This window comes from Canis aureus, chromosome 13 (genome assembly GCF_053574225.1).
Source record: "Canis aureus isolate CA01 chromosome 13, VMU_Caureus_v.1.0, whole genome shotgun sequence".
Classification (NCBI taxonomy): domain Eukaryota; kingdom Metazoa; phylum Chordata; class Mammalia; order Carnivora; family Canidae; genus Canis; species Canis aureus.
In genome coordinates, this window is record NC_135623.1 from 55,495,447 (window position 1) to 55,507,452 (window position 12,006).

Sequence of the window (12,006 nt, forward strand, 5' to 3'; positions counted from 1 at the left end):
TTTTAGAAACACAACCAGTAGGCAGAAAATCAGTAAGGACATAACTAAATTCAATTCATTGTCCTTAATATCAACTATTTTATCCAGAAATAGCAGAATACACATTCTTCTTAATCTAACACGTAACACTCACCAAGTAGGCTACATTCAGGGCTATAAAACATATCTAAACAAACGTAAAGATTAGAAATCATGTATTGTTTGCTCCCAGACAACAATGGGATTAAACTAGAAACCATTAATAAAAAGATAGCTACAAAGTTCCAAAATATTTGTATATTAAACAACACACTAATAAACACACACACCTAGCAACAACAACACACTTAAAATAACATGTAGGTCAAAGAAGAAATCTTTAGAAAACATAAAAAAATTTAAAACTAAATTAAAATGAAAACATAACTTAAAAAATTTTGTGAAACCCAGAAAACACAGTAGTTTCAAAGAAATTTACGGCATTGAATGCCCATATTAGAAAATAAGAAAGAACTTAAATCACAAATCAAGCTTCCACTCTCGGAAACTAAAAAAAAAAGAAGATAATCTTCAATCCAAAGTAATCAGAGGAAAATATAAGTAAGTATTAGAGTGGAAAACATAAAACTGAAAAAAAGAAATCAATAGATAAAATTAGTGTAACCAAAAGCTGATTTGAAAAGATCCGTAAGATGAGCTTCTAGCCAGGCTAAGTAATAACATAAATAGAAAACACTATTTTCTACTTTCATAAATGTAAGAGGAAACCTCATCCCATGGACATAAAAAGGATAATAAAGGAATACTATGAACAACTCTATGCCCACAAATTCTATAACCTAGAGGAAATGGACCAATTCATTGAAAGACAATTTGCCAAAACTCACACAAGAATAACTGATGATCTAAAAAGGCTTATAACTACTAAAGATAAGGAATCAATAAATAATAACCTACCAAAACAGAAAGTGCAAGACCCAGACAGGTTTATTGGTGAATTCTACCAAAACTGTAAAAAGAAATTATATCAATTTTCTACAATTTCCTTCAGAGCATAGAAGCAGAAGGAATACCTCCTAACTCATTCTATGAGCCAACATTAACACCAAAATAAAAAAATAAAAGACATTACAAGAAAACTATCGACAAATATATCTCATTAACAAAGACAATAAAATCTCCAAGAAAATATTAGCTAATCCAATGCAAAAAAAAACATAGTAAGAATTATATACCATGAGCTAAGTAAAATTATTCCAAAGGCATAAGGCTGGTTTACCATTTGTGAATCAATTAATATAATCTATCATAAAATCAATTAATCTATAGATAAGAAAATTACTGGTATCAGTAAAGGCAGGAAAAAAAACATTTGACAAAATCCAGCACTCATTCATGTTAAAAACTTAATAATCTAGGAATAGAGAGGAATTTTTCTCAAGTCCATAAGGACTATCCACAAAAACTCAACACCTAACATAATTAATAGGGAGAAATTCCAAGGATCCCCCCTAAGAACAAGTACAAGGATATCTCCTCCACCACTCTTTTTCAGCACTGTACTAGAAGTTCTTGCTAATGGAGTGAGGCAAAAAAAAGAAAGTAAATAGTATACTGATTGTAAAGGAACACATAAAACTGTCTTTATTCACAGATGACATGATCATCTATGAAGAAAATCTAGAACTGATAAAAAAAAACCCTGAAACTAATAAGCAATTATACCAAGGTTGAAGACTACAGAATAAACAAAAGTCAACTGCTTTCCTATATACCAATAATGACCAAGTGGAATGAGACATTAAAAACACAATACCATTTACAGTAGCATCCCCTAAAAGTGAAAGAATTGGGTATAAATCTAACAAAATATGTACAAGAGCTACATGAGGAAAACTGTAAAACTGATGCATAAAACCAAAAATGAGATAAGTAAATGGACAGAAAATCCATGTTCATAAATAGGAAGACTATTCTCAAGATCTCAGTTCTTCCCAACTTCATCTATAGGTTCAATACAATTCCAATCAAAATCCCAAAAAGTATTCTAAAGTTTATATTGAGAGGCAAAAGCCCAAGACAGCCAATACAATTACTGATGAAGAAGAACAAAGTTGGAAAACCAAAGTTACCTGATTTCAACAGGTATTATACAGGCATAGTAATCAAGACAGTACTGACAAAAAATTACACAAATAAATCATAGAACAGAATAAAGAGCCTAGAAAAAGACTGACATAAATATGGATAACTTCTCATTGAGAAAGGAAGGCCAAAGGCAGTACAATGGACTAAAGATTCTCTTTCAACAAATGATGCTGGAACAAGTAGATACCCACGTTCCAATAAATGAATCTACACATAAAAATTAACTCAAAGTGGACCTAAATGTAAAACGCAGAACTATAAAACTTCTAGGAGACAAGAGAAAACATAGATGACCCGGGTACGGTGATGCAAGATACAAAACCAAAACAAAATCCACAAGAAATACTTGATAACTAGACTTCATTAAAATTAAAAACTTTGGCTCTGCAGAAAAAACAGTATCAAGAAAATTAGAAGACAAGATAGAATGGGAGAAAATGTTTGCAAGACACATATCTGATAAAGAATTTTTATCCAAAACAAAGAACTCTTAAAAACTCAACAATAAAAAAACAAGCCCCTATTTAAAAATGGGCAAAGGAACTTAACAGACTCTCACCAAAGAAGATACATGGATAAAAATTAGCATATGAAAAGATGTTCCACATTATATGTCATCAGAGAAATACAAATTAAAACAAGAATAAGATACCACTACACAATTTTAAGAATGAACAAAATCTAGACCAATAATAACACCAAATGCTGGTGGAGATGTGGAACAAATGTGGAAAATACAGTGGTTTATACTATATGCATAAATGTACTTATGCAAACTGTATGGCATAAAGCTGGTTCTAAGTTACTATTTTTTCTCCTACTACAGGCTTAACAATGCCCTTTGGAAGTTACCACATTTATTTTAAGATCAATATAAAGTAATCATTGTTTAATGGTAACACATATTTAAATCTGTTAATTCTCATCATGAAAAGCAAGAGAACAAGATGATGAATAATAATGACAACAAATAATGATAATTTTAAAAAATTTAAAGCAAAAAGGATGAAACATAAATGAAATCTAAAAATAAATTTCAAATTCTACTCTCAAAATTTACATAGTAATCTATTAAAGTTTTAAAATGATCTCCAAAGGCATTCAGCCACAGACCACTGATTTGAGTATAAACAAAGTACAGCAAAATTCTAGTATCATACACAATTATATAAGCAAAGTAATGTTGAATTGATTCATTATACCATTTCCTTCCTCATAAACATTTAGGAAAAAAATCAGAAAATTTTAGGATTATTTTTTTTTTAATTTTAGGATTATTTTAAAAATACTAAGATTTTCAAGTGTCCTAAAATCATAATGCTTAATAACTAAGTTTGAAAAAAAGATTTAAAAACAAAAGTAAAGACTTTGATCCTCTAGTGTCTGACAGAAAAGGAAATTCACAAAAAGAACTTTGATTCCTGTTAAAATATTAATTAAAAGCATCTAGGTCCATAATACATTGTAATCTCATAAAATGAGATATGTGAAACTACTCATTTTTAACACAATACTACAAAACTATAACATTCAATTATTGGAATATCAATATGTTTATAACTTTTTTTCTTTCCATCATTTAACTTAAGTAAAATAAAAATTAAATTTTCTATAAAAGAAATATTAACGTAAGTTTCATACTGGTTTAAAAACCCCAACACCCCAAGACATTTTAACACAGAATAAATAAATCTACCCTTGCTATAGCATAACTTAACAAATAATCTTTGGTTAAAATCACCATGATTTCATCAAAAGATGAACTCTGGATAGAATTGTCTTAACTATTTTCAAATAATGTTTTATAAGTAAAACCAAAAGGGCTACAACTGGATCTATATACACCTCATGTTTATCCTATAATTTTTTACGTGTTGAATATTTCTTAGTAAAGCTGAATCTAATTCGTTTATTTTATCTACTAAACATAACCACTAAATTTTGTAAAGCCAAAGTGAGCACATTTTGCTTTTAGATCAAAGTTTAATCCCTATTTAACACAAAGAACATTTCTCACATTAGAGCAGGAAAATCCTGTACTGATTCAATGGCATTTATATATTCAGTGACATTTATATATTTATAGCCAGGGTGGCTCAGCGCTTGAGCATCTTGCCTTTGGCTCAGGTTGTGATCCAGGGGTCCTGGGATCGGGTCCCACATCAGGCTCCCTACCAGGAGCCTGCTTCTCCCTCTGCCTATGTCTCTGCCTCTTCTCTCATGAATAAATACAAATCTTTTTAAAAAATTATTAATATATATACATTTCTCTATAGAAAACAGAAAGTATAAGAAAGCCATTATGAGTAATCCATAAGAAGTACTACTTAAAATTAGGGAATGTTTTCATATAATCTATTTTACTATGATTATATATATAATGAAAATTAATGGACATTCTAATATGTATCTATTTTTCTTCTTTTTTTTTTTAAAGAGAAGAATTTATTTTTTAAGATTTTATTTAAGAGACACAAAGAGAGAGGCAGAGACACAGGCAGAGAGAGAAGTAGGCTCCGTGCAGGGAACCCGATGTTGGACTCGATCCTGGGACTCCAGGATCATGTGCTGGGCCGAAGGCAGGGCACTCAACCTGAGCCACCCAGGCATCCCTGTATCTATTTTTCTGAATGGAAATGTACTATGGCATGTACACTATAGCATTTTCAAGGAAGAAAATATTCAGATAATAGAAATACCAAGAGAGTCGTTTGAAAAGTTACAGATTATTTCAATTTGTTCACAGACATAAAAATATACGATAAAAGCTCATTAGACTCCAAAAATAGAAATTTAATACTTAAAATTTAAGCATGGCCTATGATGTGACTGACAGGGCAGCAAAAAACATATTAATTCTAAGGAAGAAGAAGTGCTCCAAGATACTGGAGATAATGTCTAAATGATGTGATGGTGGAAGTAATTTATACATAACAAGTAAATAAGAAAATTTCTGTCATTTAATGGAAATTAAATTGCTAATTATAATTTAGAAATGCTGCTGGCTTCTATGATGTAGTTTGGCATTCCTATATTACCGGCACCAGGAAAAACTATTCCCTCCTCCATTAGCCTATGTTACTGTTTGACTTTCAGTTAATATGAAAGCTTCACTAAATATACCTGTGCTCTTTTCATGTTGGCCTTTAAAAATTACACTAATATATTTTAGGTACCAATGTAACCATAAACAGATAATGAAATTATGTAACAATGCTCCATTTGGATTCTGTCTCTTTAACTCATGGAAGAAGTCAAGAAAGAAATAAAAGAAATCAAGAAGGAAGATGGAAAGATGGAAAGAATGACAGAAAAGCGGACAGACAGGCAGAGAAGGAGGGAGGGGGGGGAGGAAGGAAAGTAAATCTACAATTTAGAAAATTTCATACTGAATTTTTAGAGCCAAAAAATATTTCCACAGAACTCCAATTAGATTTTTAAAAACTACCAACCCATCATTCCCAAGTTATTTTTATTCTATACAACTAATTTCTTTTTTTTTTTTTATACAACTAATTTCAATTCAATTCAATAACCTCTGTATCTGGTGTTTTACAAAAGTAACTGAACTACATATATTTGAGACTAATTATTCACATTCCCATATATTAGTCCAAATTACAGATTTTTTATTCATTCACAATAAGTAAAAAACTAGGAAAGTACCAGAATTTAAAGCATACTATAAAAACAAAATAGCAAGAATGACTCCCACTAATGCTGATGTGGAAGTCAGCATTTCCCTCCACAAAAACTGACAAATAAAATAAAACAAAATTTCCACATGTAACCATTCAACCAGTGAAACAACAAATTAGAGGCATTTATTACTTAGAAACTACTACACCCTGAAGGAAGAAAATCAAGAGGCAGTGGCCTTTTTGATGGGACTGATAATACCCAAACCAACATCCCAGTGGAGAGGGGAACAGAGAAAAAACAGAAAGAAAATAAAATAAATAAATAACACATTGAGAAACCAAATGCTAAACACCATGAAGTAAACAAAACCTAGAGTTTAGACAAGGCAAATTATTAAAACAAACAACAAACCAATTACCCATGGAGCACCTGGCTGGCTCAGTCAGTAGAGTATGTGACTCCTGATCTCAGAGGGTTTGGAGTTCGAACCCCATGTTGGGTACAGAGATTACTTAACAATAAAATCATTAAAAAAAGGAAGGAAGGAAGGAAGGAAGGGAGGGAGGGAGGGAGGGAGGGAGGGAGGGAAGAAGGGAAAGAAGAAGAAGAAGGAGGAAAAGAAAACAAATGGGGTGCCTGGATGGTGCAGTTAGTTAAGCGTCTGACTCCTGGTTTCAGCTCAAGCCAAGATTTCAGGGTCCTGAGATCAAGGCCACGTCTGGCTCCACACTCAGCACAGAATCTGTTCAAGATTCTCTCTCTCTGCCCCTCCAGTTCATGCTCAATCTCTCTCAAATAAATAAATCCTTAAAAAAAAAAAAAGAAAACCAACAACCCATGGACAAGCAAAACAGAAGTCAAACTTGCTATTTTATCTGAAATATTCAGTTTTCAACCAAAATTACTACACATGTAAGGAAATTAAAAAGTGTGACTTGTAATTAAAAAAAAAAAAGCAGTCAACAAAATGACTCAAGTTCCAAAAGTCAGATTTTGAAAACACTTCAAAGACATGCAATAAATATGTTCAATGAATTTTAAATTATGTTCAAATAATTAAAAGAAACAGATTAATAGTAAACAAGTTTCTCATTTTAATAAAGAGAAACTATAAAAACAAACCACATGAAGATTCTAGAGTTGAAAAGTAAACATGAAAAACGAAAAATTCAAAAAAAAAAAAAAAAGAAATGAAAAATTCATAAGAGGTACTCAACAACAGATACAGCTGGCAAAAGACAGTCTATAAAATTCAACAGATCAATAGAAATTACCCAGTCTGACGAACAGAGAGAAAATGATGAAAGGTAAATTAACAAACCTTTAGAAACCTGTGAGACAATGTAGTATTCCATCATAGGTATAATGCAAGAGCAAAAAAAAAAAAAAAAAAAAAAAAAGAGGAATGGGGAAAAAAAACTTTCTGAATAAACTGTGGGGGAAAAAATCTTCCAAAATTTCATGAAAAAACATTAACTTGCAGATCCAAGAACTCAGTAAGTCACAAAAGGATAAAAACAAAGAGAATCACAACTAAACTGAATACAGTCAAAATTCAAGGACAAAGAAAAAAATCTGAGAAGCATCAAAAGAAATATGACTCAACACGTAGAAACTAAATAGAAAGTTGACATCTCATCACAGAGGACAAAAGTCAAACCACAAAGTGCAAACAGAAAAAGACTGAAAATTTTATATCCAACATAATTATTATCCAAAAATGAAGAGAAATAAAAGTATTCTCAAATGAACAGACTGAGAAAATGCATTGCTAACATAACATGTCTTATAAGAAATAATAAAATCCACCAAGAAGAATGAAAATATAATTATTATTAAAGCATTAAATAAAAAAAAATTTTTAGAAGAAAACTAGGGGTGCCTGGGTTACTCAGTCAGTTATCTTGATTCTGGCTCAGGTCATGATTTCAGGGTCCTGATATATTGAACCCATCAGGCTCTGCATTCATTAGGGGGTCTACCTCTGTCCCTCCCCCTCAGCCTGGGTACATGTGATCACTCACTCTCTTGTGCTCTCTAAAATAAATAAAAGAAAAGAAGAAAGAAAAGAAAGAAAAGAAAAGAGAGAGGAGAGAGAGAGAGAGAGAGAAAGAGAAAGAGAAAGAGAAAGAGAAAGAGAAAGAGAAAGAAAGGAAGAAAGAAAGGAAGAAAGAAAGGAAGAAAGAAAGGAAGAAAGAAAGGAAGAAAGAAAGGAAGAAAGGAAGAAAGGAAGAAAGGAAGAAAGGAAGAAAGGAAGAAAGGAAGAAAGGAAGAAAGGAAGAAAGGAAGAAAGGAAGAAAGGAAGAAAGGAAGAAAGGAAGAAAGGAAGAAAGGAAGAAAGGAAGAAAGGAAGAAAGGAAGAAAGGAAGAAAGGAAGAAAGGAAGAAAGAAAGAAAGAAAGAAAGAAAGAAAGAAAGAAAGAAAAGTATACAATCAACAGGGAGTTCTGGTTCAACCAAGATGAAGTAAAGCTAGTTACAGCCTCTCTGTCTTACATACTGGAGCTGAAACAATGGGAAAACATACAAAAAGCAATTTCCTAAGTACTTCTGAAGACCAAACAAAAGCAAATACATTGCTATAAAGGAGGTAAAATTTGGAGAATTACCCATTATAGAGAGATAAGAGTCTCAATTTTTTATCTTTGCCCTTATAAATCTGACCCAAAAGTGAGACCTTATCTCAGAGGCGGATGTTAGAAGCTCAGGTGGCTAATACTCTGATAAAACTGTGTTTTGGATAGAGGAACTAAGAAAATGGGTTTGTACAAGAGGCAGGGGCTAGGGGCAGAGGGAGAGGAGGAGTTGTCCTGAATGGGAGTAAACAGGAGAGAATGATCCTCAAAATCTTTGTAAAAACCCATAAAAGCCCTAAACTGACCCAAGAGATGCACCTGTGAGGAGCAGACACAGACTAGAACAGCAAAATCTTTCTGAACTGAAAAAAAAAAAAAAATTAATTATCACCCAATTCAAACCTAATCCCTGAATGCATTATGTGCAAAAAAGACACAAAGAAGGATAAGACAGGTTTTTACAATAAGTGACATTTGGAACCCCTACCCACAAAGGATAGGTAGAACTTGAAGTCTGACTCTTCTTACTAAAATAAAACAAAAAAAGGGTCAACATTCGTTAGAGGATTTTAACAAAACACATTAGTTTATAAAAGACAACATCCACAATGTCTAGGACACATTAAAAATTTACTCAACATATAAAGGAACCACGAAAATGTAACCATTTCTCACAGGAAAAGACCCTGAACAAATGCTGATGAGCAAATTGTTGGAATTACCACACAAAGATTTTAAAGGAACTATTATAAATATAACACCATCTAATAGAATCAGAAAACAGGGTTCTCAACCAAAAAAAAGCATAAAATTAACCATATTAAAATCATACAATTGAAATGTACAAATCCAACGTAAAATATTCAGGAGTTGAGCTTAATACCAAAATAGAAAAAGCAAACAAAAAGTCCATAAAGTTGAAGATCAACTCTTATCATACATTCAATAGCAAGTTTCTGTATCAATAGACAGTATCAAAACTGAAGAACAAAGAAAAAAAGACTGAAATGAAGTAAAAAAAAGGCTTAGGGATGTGTACAACGGAAGTCCTAATATTCAGGTCACTAGAGACCCAAAGGAAAAAGAGAAAGACTAAAACAAAAAATATGAATATAAGGGCCTAAAACTTCTCAAAATTGGTAACCACCACAAAGAAAACTATAATGAAATTGTACGGAGAGCTACAGAATACGTCTTGAAAACAAGTACATATTTTTGTATGTATACTTGTATAGTATATTTTACTTAACAAACATACATTAAATAACCATACATTTCTCGTTAGAAACCATGGGTACCAGCAAACAATTGAAAAATGGAAAAATATTTTAAAGTAACTAAAAGAAAAAAATTGAATTCTACCCAGAATTCTACATGCAGCAAAAATACCCTTGTGTGATGAAGGCCAGATAAAATTATAATCACAGGGGTGCCTGAGTGATTTAGTCACTTAGGCATCTGACGTGTGGTTTCAGATCAGGTCATGAGGTTGAGCCTTACTTCTGGCTCTGCACTCAGCAAGGAATCTGCTTGAGATTCTCTCTCTCCTTCTCCCTAGGCCCCTCCTCCTCTTCACACACTCACTCTAAAATAAATAAATCTTTCTTAAAAATTATATTCAGAAAAAATAATTTAAATATTCGTTTCAAAAAACTGCTCAACAGGAAATGTGAATAGAGTTCGAGAATGAAAAAAATAATAGAAAAATATAAAAGATTTTTCTTCCTTTAAATTTTTAAAACATATAGCAAGTGACACTAAAAATTGTAACATTACCTAGAGAGACTTGCAATGTATTAAATGTAGTAACAAACAATGGCTGATGCTAAAGGGATACATAAAGTTGAAATGGTTCTGTATTACATGTGAAGAGGTAAAATATTAGACTGTGAAATCTCTGTGCAATCACTAAAAAAGTTATGCAGAAATAGATATAAAACCAAGTAGACTAATTTTACAAGAATACTAAAGGAATTCAAATACAAAGGACACAGGAAAAGAGATACAGGGGAAAAATTACCTTGGGACAAATAAATAATAAAATGCTCAGTGAAAATCATGCCTTATCAGTAGTTACATTAAAAGTAAGTAGTCTAGGGCAGCCCTGGTGGCTTAGCGGTTTAGCACACCACCTTCAGCCCAGGGTGTGATCCTGGAGACCCAGGATTGAGTCCCATGTCAGGCTCCCTGCATGCAGCCTACTTCTCCCTCTGCTTGTGTCTGTCTGTCTCTCTCTCTAATAAATAAATTAAAAATCTAAAAAAACAAAAAACAAAAAAGTAGTCTAAACACAATGAAAAGACTTTCTCAGCATAGATGTCAAAAAAATAAATAAATAAAACATTTAACTACCCTGCTTGTATTAGCAATAGCTTTCCACAAAAAAAGAACCAACAGGATATATAGAGAAAGACTGAAAGATTTAAGGAATTAGCTCTCTCAATTATGGAGACTTGATAAATCCAAAATCTTCAGGGTAAACACATACATTGGAGATTCAGAAAAAAGGTGTAAAATCCAAAGGCATTCTGTCCACAAAATTCATTTTTACTGGGGAAGGTCAATCTTTTTTCTATTTAAGTCCTTCAACTGATTTGATGAGGCCCATCCTCCTGGAAGGTTACCTACTCAAAGTCCATCAATTTATTTTTTTTAAAGATTTATTTATTTATTTGAGAGAGAGAAAGAGAGAGCACACATGTGCACACACACACACACAGAAAGAGGGAGAAGCAGACTCCCCACTAAGCAGATAGCTTGATTCAGGGCTCAATCTCAGGTGCCTGGAATCATCATGACCTAAGCTGAAGGCAGATGCTTAACGGACTGAGCCACCCAAGCGCCCCTCAAAGTCCACCAATTTAAACATTGTTCTCATCAAAAAAAAATATTTTCACAAAAATATCTACAATAAGGTTTGACCAAATATCCAGGCACCATGACTCAACCATGTTGACACAAAATTAGCCATCACAATGTGTCAATAAGAAATTCAACAAAAGGGGATCCCTGGGTGGCGCAGCGGTTTGGCGCCTGCCTTTGGCCCAGGGCGTGATCCTGGAGACCCGGGATCGAATCCCACATCGGGCTCCCGGTGCATGGAGCCTGCTTCTCCCTCTGCCTATGTCTCTGCCTCTCTCTCTCTCTCTGTCTCTGTGACTATCATAAATAAATAAAAAAAAAAAAATTAAAAAAAAAAAAAAAGAAATTCAACAAAATATAAAGATACAAATAATTTTAAAGGATGGAAAAAATATATACCATGTAAACTCCATACTGAATGGGCTTCATACAACCAGTTAAAACTCATAACATAAAAAAGACTGACCTCCCTAGAAAAAGAGGGAATTCTGCCAGCAGACTGCACTTGGACTAGAACTGCAACATCAACTCTAACTTGCATCTCCAGCCTGCCAGCCCACCCTGTAAGGTCTGGACCTCTCGGACTCCGTAATCACAAGAAAAAAATTCCTTAAAACCAATCAACCAATCTCTCTATATATATGTAAAAAGGTTCTTTTTCTCTAGAATAGTTCTGAAAATACACTCCCTTAAGGATATATAAAGTCATCTTCTGTCTTATGGCAAATGAGTACTAAGATGTACCAAAAAGGATCTGTATTAGAGGACTGATGTGGGACATTTATTGTAGCTAGATCATT

The 12,006-nt window shown here is 32.7% G+C and overlaps 1 protein-coding gene across 11 annotated transcripts in view; it reads right to left on the bottom strand.

The window, feature by feature from the left end:
- Nucleotides 1-12,006, bottom strand: part of LRBA (LPS responsive beige-like anchor protein) — a 721,151-nt gene that overhangs the window by 573,238 nt on the left and 135,907 nt on the right. The window lies entirely within an intron of this gene.